Here is a 12,611-nt window from a genome sequence, read left to right as displayed (position 1 = left end):
TAGTACAAAACGTGAAAGTCTTATGTCGGTGGTGCTCTTGCCCCCCTCAAGCAAAGTCTGAAATGACGCCCCTGATTTATCCGTCTACTTGTCGACAAGTATCAGAACAAAACGGTAGGAAAGCCGAAAAATGATTTAAAAATTTGGTTAAGCGTTCCAATAATAGATTTAATCTCCTCTATTAATCCTCTATTCAAACCGGAAGTGTATGAAATGAACCACTTCAGATTTCAGTATCGATGACTATAGAACAAGAACTCAATTAGATACCGAAAAGAGTTTTTTTAAGGGTCAATTCGGCTCGACAAATATACGTTTCATTTCTTCCCTTATGCCTTGACTAAAACAAAAAATGGCACAAATTTACTACTACTTCCGGTCAAGGGCGCCGATTTCTTTGAAAATGGGGGGGTGGGGGGCATCCAGATACAGAAGGTATATATATGAAGATTTTAAGATAAATTGCACTTAAATTATGCCAAATATTGTATATTCATAAATACAATTGGGGGCCCACATGAGCTTTGAGGGGCCCGGGACCCCTCGCCCCCCTACGATCGGCGCCCTTGCTTCCGGTTTCAATATGGATTTTCAAAGGGAGCAATAATGATAAGAGTCACCAAGGAAATGCTTTTTGATACAGACCTAGTATCACAAGAATACATCTTGTTTCAATTCTTTTGATCTAGTAAAGCCGGAAGCAGTAAAATACAGTGGAAAGAGATAGGAAGAAACACTTTTTGATATGGATTCAGCATCAGAGGAACAGGTTACGTTTTATCTTTGACCTTATCAATCTGTTATAATTCTACTTCCGGTTCAGCGTTGAACTCACATAGTTTAAACGTCTACCGTAGCTTTACAATCTCAAACGAAATTCACTTGTTTTCGTTCAGTGTGTTCGTTTTACAATTCTAGCAGTTGGCAATGCTGTTGCAGATATGAAGGTGGTGGAAAAAGCGTGTTACCATCGCGAGTTTAGCCTTCTTTTGACATAACGCAAAGATTCAATATTTGTAGGATACGTTGGTGGGGAAAAAGAGAGAGAAAGCGAGACTTCTGAAGCAAATATCCAATTTTGTTACCATACATTCCGCTCTCTCTCTCTATATATAGTCGCCTATATTTATATACACACGAGGACATATACACACAAACACTATCTAAAAGCTAGTAGAAGTCGTGGAAATATTTTATGTGGAAATATTTATTTGATAGTCATGCTGAGTCACAATGAATTTTCCATGGATAGAGTTTGCCCATGCGCAAATATGGACTGTGTCAGTATGTGTTAACAGTAACAATATTCTCTATTTTTGCAATTCAACCAAGCCAAAGTGACACATAGCCAAGTATGAATGCACGGAAATGGGATTTCAGTTTCCCTCTTAACTCTTTTACAGGAATTGCGAACGTAGCAACAAAAAGCTACTAATACCTCTCCGTGGCACTATCAAAAGACTATATTTCTGTTCATAATTGATACTAGATGGTACAAGAAAAAATATGAGAAATGATAGTTCTTCTCAATCAGACATTTATAAGGAAATTATAAAATTCTTTCCTTTGTTTTAAAGGAAAAGAAAAACTCTTTAAAAATGTAATTTTGTATTACGATTGACGTCTCATGCGTGCACACAAGGAGGCAAGTGGGCAAATGCTGCTTTTAATTTGTTTCAATATTTTATATAAATTTTATTTGTATGAACCAAAATTATAAATCGTTGTTTTCTGGTCTGTTCCTTGTTATCGAAAGGTCTGCACAGAGTCTGCACAGAGCCTCATAAGATTTCCGTATGGAGGAAACGCAAAGGAGCAGGCAGAGCTTAGGAACGTAACAGTTACACCACTGGGAGGAATAGTGTGTGATGTATTTGCTAACAAAATAATCGTACTTTAGGAATTCTAATGGCGTCGAAAGTGAATTGATTGCGCAAAAAAACACTACTCCCTTTCTGATGCACATGTCAGTTCCACCAAAGTGTCACGAACACTGACTTAATGTTGAACACTCCACTGTGTATGCTCTAGCGGGACAAGATGCAAATTGACTATTTCCAGACCAACTTATGACACATCCGAAGAGACCCTTAGTGAAGCTGATACCATATGTATTGAGCAGAATTAAGAATCCACCAATACCGTGTGCTATGTCCATCTTCGTGTGTCCCACCAACCATCCACCAAGCTATTCACAAACAGTTATTTAACATGCTAGTCAGAAGATGGTCCATAAGGCGAATTTTCAGCGTTAAAAGCAGCACGTTCCATGTCCAGTAACGGAAAATCAGCTACAGAAATTGTATGTAGAGTGCCATCTGGTGGGGGATCAGTGGAAATTTGTAATCACCATAGAGAAAACTTGGATTGTGGAGGTTCGAGCCTAATTTTAGGGGCAATTTTAGGAATTTTAATATAAATACCCTCATATTGAGTTTGGATCCCCTCAAAATAAATTCCTGCGTACGCTACTGTCCAGAGCAATCCCAATCGGCCTTCCTTAATGATGGAACACAGACTGCCTATATAAGTCGAGTATAGCATAGACCTTGTGCGACGTGGATATAACTTTTTCATTTATTAACTTGCAGCAATAGTTATTTTTATCCTATGTTAAAAATATTTTGAAGAAATAGTAGGCTGAATTCTATTATTATTGTTATTATTATTATATTTTTAGTTATAAAAATTACAATTTTTAGTTATAAAAATTACAATTTTTAGTTATAAAAATTACAATTTTATTTATAAAAATTACAATTTTTATAATCCAAATCGAAATAATTGTCTTGGAGGGTATTGCAGTGGCATGGCAGCTCTGGTCGAGTATGACCCTTAGAGTTGTAAAATCTCATCTTCCCTCAGTCTGTGATATACAGGGTGTTTCAAAACAAAACCGACAACGTTTGGGAGGTGATTCCTGACACCAAGATAAGACAAAAAGTATGTACCAACCTTGGTACACAAATGCTTCCTTTCGGAGTTATAAGCTGGCGAAAACATGAAAAAATGAACTGTAAAGGTACATAGCTCCAAAACTATGGAACCTACCGTAGTCGGGTCAAAACTTCACTTAGGAACTAGTATGTACCTTACTACCCAAATATCTACGATTCAGAATCCTAAGGTAGTTCCGCAACAATTTTATAGGGGTTGCCAAACTCCCTCTATAAAAATTGTTGCGTGAGTAACTCGGGCTTCTGAAACATGCATTTTTGGATAGGACACACACTAGTGTCTAAGAGAAGTCTTGGCCCGACTACGGTAGGTCCCATAGTTTTAGAGCTATGGATTTTTAAAATTCATTTGTTCATGTTTTCAGCAGCCTATGACTCCGAAAGGAAGCATTTGTGCACTCAGGATGGTCTATACTTTTTGCCTTACCCTGGTGTCAGAAATCACCTTCCAAACGTTGCCGGTGTTGTTTAGAAACATCCTGCTTATATGGAGAATATTTAGTCTCAACAAGATTTCAAGGTTCTACACCTAATAGCTTCGAAGATGTGAAGAACGAAAATTAAATAAATAGTATAATACCAACAGTCACCAAAATAGCGAAATTGAGTTAATATCGGGTTTTTGTTCCTATTGGGTACGGCTATGTTTCTATGCATAAAGAGCTTAGTAGATTATAAGCAAGATGTTGACTGTCAAAATTTTGATGGATGAACAAAGAAACCGGATGTTTTGAGAGGTGTAAACAAAAGAGAACAAAAGAGAATGGTAGTAGTAGGGGGAAGGGTGGGGGGTACAATATGAGATGATAGAAAAACATATGGTTTGGAGGTGGGGTGGTGATGAGAAGGTGTATAGAATTCTTTGACGGTATGTAAACAAAAGGATAAAAGAGAAATGAAACGTACAACATGTTTAAAGAAATACAAAACAAAACAAAAGGATAATAGAGGATAAAAGAAATCAAGCATACAATGCTATGCAGGTGTATGTTTTAAAAAAGATTTTGTAGGCTTGGTGTGGGAAAAAGTTTGTTGCGAAAGATGAATTGTAAACAAGAAAGAAAGAATAGTACCAGATGTTGATACCGTTGGAAGATAATATGTATACGACGGTTTTCCAGTTGCGATGTTTATGAAAAATAATAATAATAATTTTAAGAAAAAATGTTAGAACCAATGGTGCGCGACGGCGGAAACGCGGCGCGGCGCGGGGCGGGCGCGGGAAGGTGCGCGGAGGCGTGCGCGACCGGAAAACACCCGCGTGTGCGGACGCGAGCGCGTGACGTCATTCGATTTTTTTATTTAAATATTGATTTCTAAAAATTATATGTATAGTTTTGTTAGCGATGGAGAACAATCAGTTTGTTGAAGACAATGTTGAGAAGCGTAAGTTAGACGATGAGAATGATACTTTTTGTAAAAAGAAAGTAAAAATAGAGGACTATCCAAATTCTCCCGATTCATCATTTAACGAAACACAATTAGAAAGATATGAAAATGATAATGTAGAAGTTTACCCATGTTTATCATCTGATAGTGAAGAGACAAATGATTTACCCGATGACGAGGTGTACGAGTTTTCGGAGGATAACGTGGATTCTGAGGCGGAATCAGACGAAGTCCTGGTATCAAATGTGGGTACGCCGCCACCTTCACCTGCTTCAGCAGAATTAGGGTGGAAGTGTGAATGTTGTGTTAACTACGTGGATGTGAACTGTATTAGAGACAGTATTGTGAAATGGAATCCAAATGATTATTTGATATGCTATGCATGTTATTGGAATGATACTTTTCATTGGACTCATGAATGCTTTTATTGTGATGACGATATTTTACGATTACGTGTTTGGTATGTGCTGACGACTCCACGTGTACAGGACGAACTGTTTAACATTTATGGAGAAACACACACTATTGGACCAGTAACAAGAGACTATTTTAATATTACATATGGGGAACTAACAATTGATGTGAATGCAAGAGAAGATCTTTTGCGTATTTTACTTGAGAAAGACAGATCGAATGCATATAGTGAAGTGTGTTAAGAAAACATATTGTGCAAAATGTTTTCCGATATTAGTGTATGTGTATTATGTAGTGAAGAAAATATTAGTGAAGTTTGTGTTTTAAAAACTATAAGTTTATACTTACGATTAAACAATATTTTTTGTGAACAATGCTTGCTACATCTTGAACATGAATGTTTATTTCTTCATGATGTAGGAACTTTTGCTGTAGAATATTTATCCAACGATATAACTCTTATTGATTTATTTGAAGTGTTTGAAGAACACCATAGTGAAATTTCAAGTATAAACTTTATACGCAAAGCGCATGATTGTTTAAAGAACACTGAATTTGTTGGACAAATTATACCGTTTTTCTTAGAACGTAAACATAAAATTTCACCATGTGTTAATGAATACATTATTGACATACAAGGTTTTAAGATTTCAAATCATGAATTTATTATACGTGAATTTTGTTTAACTGCATGTGATGATACAGTAAATTTGCATTGTTTAATAAAATCGCCAGTAGAATACAATGTACTTCCGCTAGGTTGTCAAAAACAAATTGAATGGTTAACATTAAACTTACATGGACTAACCTGGAATGATAAATGCGGTTATACTGTATCACACATACGTAACCTTATATATCAACTTTGTAAACAAGATGCAACCTTTTATTGTAAAGGTGCAGAAAAAACACTTTGGATTAAAAATATTTTTGCACTAGCTAATGTTATTGATTTGGAAAGTAAACAGTGTCCACCATTAAACACATTACATGCAAACGTATTTAATGATTATTGTACTTTTCATGAACAAAATATTAAACTTGATAAAAAATCAGGATGTGCATTTCGTAATGCGCAACAATTATGTTATTGGTGGAAGTTTCAACGTACTATAACATTAACTAATGCATTTGCAAAGTTGTAAAAAGGAAATGATATGTTCTTGTAAATAAAAATACAAGATTTTAAATTGTAAATAAAAATTTTATTAAGCTATTCTACTTGTTTTTCTTTTTCATTATATTGGTTACATGTTTGAATACAATTTTATCATTTTGTTTAAGATTATTTTTTCTGAATAAATTTAAACATTCTTGAAAGCTTTTCTTTCGTACAATATGATGCAGAAAGTACAACACAAATTGTCCACACAAGATTGAATTATCATCTTGATATGCAGAACTATTTGTAAAATATATTTTACAATTTTTATTTAAAAAAGTTTTTATTTCTTTTGGAAATGGTAAAGCTAGACTATCGAAATAGTACCCTCTTTGATTTTCATCAATGAATATACACACCCAATGCGTACCACCTGAAGATGAATTGCTTAAATTTATAATAAGTCCAGCCGGTGGTTGTACAGTTTTTGGTATTCTATCAATAGGATAAATGCCATGCACATTTGCACCAGTAAGTTTATCACGAAGTAACACTTTTATTAAATCATCCGTGTACATAACTTTTGTTTTTTAAATTTACATCACTTCACTTCACTTTACATCACTTAATACGCGTATATGTTGGAAGACCTAGTGGGGAATACGGAATAATTTCATAAAACGAAATAGCATGCTCATAATATTATTCACAGATATTTTTATAACTTTTCCAATAACGATAAATGGTGCTAACGCATAAAAAATACTTTTTAGAAACTTCATAGTATGATACCTTGCAACTCTTTGAATAATCAAGCAAAAATATTACAATATACAATGTTTGTACCGGAAGGGCACATGTAATTCATATGCTTAGAAGTAACCTCCTATACTTCTTTTATTAAAATGATACTTTTAAAAAGTATTATCAGTATATATATTTCTATCTTTATCAATTTGAATTAAAGAATCAAACTGGGCGTACACAATACATGTTATAGGTTCAGTTAAATTTTCAGAAAAGGAAACTTTAACATTTACAGGTGCATCACGCACAAGGTCCCACGTACAATCATCTAATGATGCTGTAGGTGATAGAATAAATGCATAAAGAGTATAGCCGTGTGGATATTCTTCAGGAGTAATAGTATGTGCATCATCTTTATAATATAAACCAGTACCGGAAAACAGAGAATGGTAACTTAGAAGGTACAAATTGTTTTTAAAATTGGGGGTTAGGGGACTGGGAGGAAAAGATTTTGATCCAACCTGTAGCTGTAGTTTGTTAACGTTAAAGTGTTGAAAATGAAATGGATTTAGTTCAGATTTTCCATTAAATGCCGAATTGGAAACAAATCCGATAACGAGACCTTTAGGTACGTTACCCAGGAAAATATTATCAAGATTGTATGAATTAACGTTTGCAGGAATAGTATACGATCTTGTTTGTACTCTTGTAAGGGGATATTTGGTTGTTTCTTGATTCATATTAGTATTGATTTCCATTGCCAAATGAGGTGCAACATCAATGCGACGTATATGTAGAGTAACATCTTCAAGTTTTACTTTATAAGAAGTATTTGCAGGAGATAATAAACAAAAAGCATCTTTACTACGATGTAATTTTATACGAAGACCTACTTTATTTACAAGTGCTCTTGGTAATCCAGCAATATCTGTATACAGACGCCCATACATTTCAAACGATTTACTATTTTTAATATAATTAGCACGTTGTTGAAAACCTACATTAGCATTACCAATGGTATCAAATTGTTTAGCGGTATCTTTATACCACATACCTAATTTCAAATGTGTATCAGAAGCATCACGGGAATAATTTAATAATGTTTCAAGGTATGCACGATAAGGATAAAATCCTGATGAAGAAGTAATTAATTTATCATTTAATGAAATGTCAATTTGACTAAATAATGAATGTAGGAAATTATTTGCTGGTGCTACAACATCGGTGTCAGCTAATGCTGTGTCATCAGGTTTTGTAATTTTACAACGTACGTAAAGATAAAGATATGCAGTATGAATAAATTCTCCTGTTTCACCGGGAATAAAAAATTCAATGGGTCCATCAGAACTTAATGTTGAAATTGGTCGATATTCAGCATTAAAGCAAGATTCAATTGCAGTTTGCGTCATTGGAGTACTAAATAAATCAAAATCGTTGGTACAACATTCCACACTGTTTGAATTAAGTAGTGCCATTATGAAAATATATCTGTAACACGACCTATTTTTCTTTTTACTTTTCTTTTGCTTTTGCTTTTCTTAGTACGCTTACGTTTAGTTGGAGGCCCAAAACGAACAATTGTTGGAGCTTTACGCTTGCGTGGCCGTCTCTTACCACTTCCAGTTAATAACTGACCAACTTTGTTAACAGCTTTTGCCTTTAATGTATTACCAGCTTCTTTTACACGCGCACGAACAGATTCTTTAAATGGTTTATCTTCTAATACATCACCCGCTACTTGTATTCCCGTCTGTAATGCCTGTCGACCTAAAGTTTTTGCACCCTGTTTAAGAAATGGTAATGCAAAACGAAATAATCCTTGGAAGAAACTACCTATACCATGTCCTCGTTGATATACAGGTCCTGAAAAGTATGGGATACCATGTCCGTAATGTCTTCTAAATTTCATTATGAATAAAATTAATTAATTAATTAATTTTTATTAGGAGAGCGCTTAAAATGAAGTGTAACACTTAGTGTCCCAGAACGAAATGGCAAATTTCGTCCTGCATGATCTTTTAATAGTATTTCAATACTGTTAAATGAAAACTTTGCAAGTGGGAGATAATGAATATCTTGAAATGTTATTGTTTCCACTTTACCATATTTAACATCTGTTATTGTTGCAATACGTAATAAAGGGGCTTTTGTATCACCTAAAAACTGATATTGTATGATATCAGTGTAAATAAATATTTGATGTGGGTAACCAATATCAACATACGGTTGTTTAATTCCACGTCTATATAAAACAAGATCTTTATGTTTACGAAGTCCTAATTGTAATGCTAATGTTGGTGATAATAATGCTACTTCAACACGGTTAGTACAATCTACTTGTACAATATTTGATACAGAAAATTTTATGTCTTTTGATATTTTATTTAATTCATCAACGATATGATGTGCGGAGTGGTAATATCCACTGACAATTTTACTTTTTTGTGATTCTTCATTTTTTATTTTATACCACATAACATTTTCCCCATCGTTAACATTATAACATGTTAAAGGAACATGCAATTCACTTAATCCTACATACCAATCGGTTTCTGATAATTGAATATTATTTTTTAGTTGATTTATAAAATGTGTTGGACTATTTGTAGGATATACATCAGTACTAGCGTTTGATACAAGTGTAATGTAAAAACTATCATCTATACTTTCAGAAATCATTTTCGTTTAAAGTGAAGTGTCAAGTTTGAAGTTCCAAATTCAAATGGCAATTTTAAACCGTGCTCATCTTTTAAGTTTACTTCAATTGTGTTAAAATAAGATTTTACAACTTTAGCGTATTGTGGTGTGTGAAATAGAAAACATTTTACATTTCCATGCTCAATATTATATGCACTAACTTTACGAAGTAATGGTCCAATATGTTCTTGTTGCTTTACAATATCAACACAAACATTAAGAATGTTTGGTATATTGTAATCTAAATTGCATAAAAAGTTTGCACGTGTTATTTGTGGTACTTCTACATTAGCAGGTTTTAGAAAAACAATATCTGTAAACGCAGTTGTATTTTCATTTATATATCCAAGTAAATGTTGTAATCCCTGTGTCATTCGAATGACAAAATAATCTTTTAATTTTAAAGAATGTTTAATTCCAACTTGATTTTTATTTTTATAATATTTTAACAAGCGCAAGTGTTCAGGAATCATATCTAAAATGGTTGTAATAGAAGTATAGTATCCTGGTGTAATATTAATGGTTGCAATTTGAAGTTCATCATTAATGACGGCTTCTATTTCAATTTTTTCCTTTTGACGAACATTATAAAAACTAAAAGGTACATTAAGCTGTGTTAACGCAACATACCATTCTCCCTCACTTAACTGAATAGGTTCTGCTAGCTTTACTATAAATGAAGAAGTGGTATTATTACTAAAAATTTCAGTACTAGCATTTGAAGGAAGAGTAACATAGAAATCATGTTTTATCATTGAACTCATTTTGAAGACTGAACAGAAATTGTTTTAATCCATGAATTCATACTTGACGGATATCCTAACCATTTTACATACATCATACCTTTCTTTCGTTTTAATACTTTTTCGATTAAATATGTCTTGTTTGAATTCACATTTATTTTTTGTAATTCTTGTGTATAAAATATACCTTTAATTTCCTCATCATTCCAATCTTTTAATTTATATGTAATAGGATTTGTTGGAATACATTTATCAACAATAAAAATTTCTTGTGACCATTTTGGTAAATATCCCTTTTCTAATTTATGTTTATATTTACTAACACGCACATAATCACCCGGGTGAAATTTACATGTTATTTTCTTTTTATTCATTTTATTCATTTTATCACCGTACAATGTATTTAAAACTTGATCAACATTAGAATGATTTACATCTGCAGGTGCCATTTTAATACTACTATGATACGTTTGATTATAATTTTTTACAATTTGCTCTAAGACATCTATATAACGATATGTATTTTTAGCAGTAAAATAACGATACAATTTTTCTTTTAATGTTCTTATAAATCGTTCTGCTAATGCACATTTAATTTCTGAATGTACACTATAATGATTAATTTCATATTCTTTAAATAAACGTTTTACATGTTGATTATAAAATTCTGTACCTAAATCCGTTTGTACATTAAACACAGGAAGTTTAAAATTTTTTAAAATTTTTCTGATTGCTTTTGCCATTTCAGGACCTGTTTTTGTTTTTAAGGGAACACAATACGCGTACCGAGAAAAAATATCGATACAACATAATATATACTTATAATTTTTGTTATACTTTGCAATATTTTGCATATCTGCTAAATCCATTTGTAATGTTTCATTTGGTGCACTAACATAATATTGTTTACGTTCAAATACTTTACGTGCTGGTGCATGTAATGTATATGCATCTTGAGATGCTAACCAATTTTTAATTTTCTTTTTCGATAAATTTGTTTTTCTTTGTAATGTTTTAATACTTGATAAGGAAGCAGGATTCGTATAATCATAATATAATTTTGACAATTTTCCCATTTTTTATTTACATTTTATATTCTTTCCAGTTTTTAAATATATTTGCTACGATTGTTGGACTTTTTGACTTTTTAACTTTGCTATGTGATTTCACTATAGGTGTGGAAATAAATTCCCGTGGTACATTAATATCATCTAATAAACTTTTAAATTCATGAATACCTATTGGATTTCTAGAATATTTACGTGTACGAACAACATCATTTACTAAATCGATAATATTAGATCCTGGTATTATTTTTCCTTGAATACGTACTGTTCCTGATTGATCCCAATGAATTTTATCAGAACTTGTTAACTGTTTTAATAATAGATCTGTTTTCCTTCGTTGTGTTTTTGGTACTGATTGTAAAATGTCTGATACAAAGGGTAAAATAGAATTATTCTTTTCTTCAGCTGATGATGTTTCACCAACATCTTTTTCAATAATAGGTAATGTAATTGGATTTTGTGAAACTGATGAAGTATAATTTAAATATTGTTGTAATGCTTGCTGATACAATTTCCATTTTTCTTCAATACTAAGATTACGACGTTGTAAAATACTATTCATTTCTTCATCTAAACGCGATTGATGTGAATCTATTGATTTTATATTTGCATGCATTTGTTGCATTGCATTTTCAGGCACTAATATCATTTTACGAAATTCCGACATAGTTATCTTCCAAACAAACTACTTGCTACTGCACCAAGTAATGGTCCTAAAATTAATGGTAAAAATGCCCCACCTTTTTGTAATAAAATTTTCTTTTTCTTATTAATTGCTGTACGTTGTGCAGATAAAGCTCGCAAGATCTTTTTATGTCTACGTAAACGTTGCTTCTGACGCGAATTCAATGGAATATTTCCTTTTATTGTGTTTTTAGCAACTTGTGAAATAGTACGTATTAAATCACCGGATGCATGTCGTATAATTTGTTTTCGCTTTGCGCTTTTGCATTTGCATAAAGCGCGGAGAGTATCAATGTGTTGTTTCACCTTCAACATCTTGAACTAAACTAAACGTAAACGACTGAATTACTGTCTTTTACATTTGCATATACATGCAATGTTTCATTAGGAAAAATATTTGTACGTAATCGTAATGCATCATTTGTTTTTTGAGTTAAGTCAAATAACAAATAAGTGTGAGGTTCACGTGTTACATCTTCGAACACATTCACAACTTGTTTACTATATCGTGGCATAATTTGTCTAGCTAAATATTGTATTTGTAATTTATCACGAGGATTTTTAAATACTATGATATAATGTGCATTTAAACTTATATCACGAGCATGTTTTCCTTTTGGAAATAAATTTTGAACAATAAATATTACTGTTAATTTTTTATGATGTGCATATTTTGTAAATAAGTTTGCAACATCACCATTGGTTTCAGACATTAAGTCATCTAATATTAATAATGAATTTTCTTGTATTTCAAAATTATTCATGTCTGGAATTCCCTCTACGTAACGAATTTGTGCACTTGCATCCAAAT

Source organism: Thermobia domestica, chromosome 12, assembly GCF_964235325.1.
Source record: "Thermobia domestica chromosome 12, izTheDome1.hap1.1, whole genome shotgun sequence".
Classification (NCBI taxonomy): Eukaryota; Metazoa; Arthropoda; class Insecta; order Zygentoma; family Lepismatidae; genus Thermobia; species Thermobia domestica.
The sequence above is the reverse complement of the archived record's forward strand: the minus strand, read 5'-3'. Positions refer to the sequence as shown.